The sequence below is a fragment of the Pinus tabuliformis genome, chromosome 2_1 (genome assembly GCF_031772625.1).
Source record: "Pinus tabuliformis cultivar Carrire ecotype Pingquan chromosome 2_1, CPIR1, whole genome shotgun sequence".
Classification (NCBI taxonomy): domain Eukaryota; kingdom Viridiplantae; phylum Streptophyta; class Pinopsida; order Pinales; family Pinaceae; genus Pinus; species Pinus tabuliformis.
In genome coordinates, this window is record NC_142299.1 from 86,746,600 (window position 1) to 86,749,555 (window position 2,956).

Sequence of the window (2,956 nt, forward strand, 5' to 3'; positions counted from 1 at the left end):
CCATAAACCCATATTAACTCCTAATCCTATTATATAGCTCCCTAAAAACCACTTCCCCTTCCCTACTTCTACAAAAAACTATATAAAATATAAAATCCCAAAAAGGCATTAAATATCCCACCCTATAGCATTATAGCCATATAAATATAGTTTAGGGGAATAATAGTCCATCTGGGACTACTATTAACCCTTCCGCGTCCTAACCCGGAGTTAATTTAACCCCTGGTTAAATTAATAACTACTCCCCTTTACCCTTAAACCTTAAATGTTCTACCCCTCTTACGCTCTTTGTTCATATTAGGTGTTCAAATGTTTATTTAAACATTAAACACTTCCAGCGCAAATAACCTGCAAAACCCACAAACCTAAAGTTTTGAACCCCGCCATATTAACAAATGATTTAAATACTCGGTGGGCCCCTCAGATTATCGTACCCGCAGCTCCGCGCTCCGTCAACCCTTCGATCCGCCCTCCCAGATCCAACGGCTCACGTGCATTTCGGAGCCGCCCCGACGTCCGACGCTTAGCCTCCGATAGGCTAGCGGTTTCTCCACCGTACCAAAGACGCATGTCTCCACGCGATTGCATCGGAGTCCCTCTGACAAATACCACTCCCGTACAGAAGGCGGTCTGATAAAACCACAAACCGCTTCTGTCTCTCCGTCCATACCCCGCCACTGTGTCCCGTGCCACATCGTTGGCCCAGTCAGCACCACGTCACCCTACCGTACTCGGGGCCCGCAAATGACGTCATGCTGACATCATATTAAAAAAGCGCCAAAATGCCGCATAAGCCCAAATTTGTGTTAAAAGGGGCGAAAAACGTCATTTTCGTTTGTTTTTATGCAAATAAACATTGCAAACTTTTGCATGCCACTTACGACCAATATGCATTCAACGTGCTCGACAGTCACCAGGGCCTGCTCGACTTGCAATTCGACGTGTTCGGCCTACGCCCATAGCTATTCACCACAGCATTTCTCCAAGTGAACAGCGCCTCGGTACATTGGAGAAGGCACCTCTTCTGCCACGAACCACCAGCAACCTGCCCAAGGAAGTACCTCACCTGCAGCAATAGATAAAGGAAAAGAGATGCAGCATTCAGAAGAACTAGTGCACGATCTGGGACAGCAAGAAACAATGGTTGATCAGCCAATTTCTACAGATGAACAAAGCCAAGGGCAAGCCCCTTCTACAGAAACAAATGTGACAGAAATTCCAGTATTGCAGACACCTCTAAATGAGGAAAGAGCGAAAAAGAGAGATAAACAGGAAGAGACCCCTCCAAGAACATCTACAGAGCAGTAGGGAGAGAAGAGACAAAGGTTAAATCCTTTTTCAGAGGAAGAAATGCCAGAGGGGCCCACAGAACGCCAAATTCCCCCAAGCATGGAGACATCGGCCAGCTCTTTTCAGCAGGAGCATGAGAGACAACATGGCGTGGAAGTATCATCCACCAGGCAACAGAGCCGACAGAGCTCTGACATCAAAAAAGCATTCACTGATATCAAAGCTAGGAATGAGCCAGTGAGAATACAGTTGTATAACCAGTTAATAAGGAAGGCTCCCACCAATCAGCAAAGACTAATGGCAGCCTATGACATCCAAGAAGGAAGAATGACCCTCGTTCACTTCAGACCTACAACTCAGCAACCCCAATCAGCTGCTGATTACATTAGAACTAATCTGGAAGTGTTTGCCAAGGATATCCATCCGATGGACCAGATTGAATTGCACAAGCAGATTGGGGAGATGGTATATTCTACTCTAGCAGATAAGACATTGTTAGCCCACAAATTGCAAAACTCTTTGCACAACACTGCTGCCCAACTTGAGTTGGAGAAAGCTTCGTCACAGGCCAAGGACAATAGAATCAAGTCCTTGTTGGAGATTATCATAGAGTTGGGACATGATCCCTCTGATCCCAAGGGTGTACAAGCTTTGATAAAAAAGAAGGATGAAGACATAGCTGCCCTAAGAAGACACATCAAACTGTCACCCATATTGCATCCTCAAGCTACAGAACTGGCACAAGAGAAAGAGAAGGAGGATGTGGTAACTTTGCTTACAACCTTACATAAAAGATTGATAGAGACAGAGAGTGCCTTAGAGGCATCATTACAGGCAAGACAGGGAGAGTTGGCTCCTCAGCCAATTCAAACAGCTCAGAGTCTTACAGCTGCTCCTCCCACGACCACCACAACGGTCCCTCCCACGATTACAACATCAGAAGCAGGCACTTCAGGTTCAGTACCAATTTCAGCACCTACAGAGCAAGACACCAACTTGAAAATGGACAATATGATGAAGGAAATAGAGGCTTTGGAATTGCAAATGACAGAATTGAGAGAATCCAAGGAAAAGCTGGCTACAATTGAGCAAAAATATGACAAATCAAAGCAGGAGGTAGCTGAGAAGACAAGAGAAGTCAAAGCCTTGGAAAGAAGAATAAAGGAGCTGGAGAAAGAGCTCACTTTTGACAGGACTCTAGCAGACATCAAGAAAATTTTGTGGGCCAAAATTGGCCAATCCGTTACAGACCAATGGAAATCCATTGAAACCATTCATGAGCAAATGGGTTTGATAAACTTGGCTCAGTTTGAAAACCAAAGGGCTAGAGCATCTTTGAGAAATATGCTCGAGCAGGCAAACAGAATGATCCAATTTTTGAATACTTGCACCAAAGGGCAGCTGACAGCATTAGGAATCAGTAACAGGAGTGAAACTATTTTGCTAATAAAAAAGGTGTTGAGCCTTAGGAATTTTGTGCAGCCACTGGACAGAAAATGCCAGGAAATGCAAACAGAGGTGGATGAGTTCCAGACAAAGATCATGGCATTACACAGCAGAGGGCTACCATGTTTATTCACAAGTGCTAGAAGATTGTTGTCACATGAGCTTTATGCCAACAGAGTGAATAATTTTGCTTCCAACCAAATCACAGCATCCTCAATCA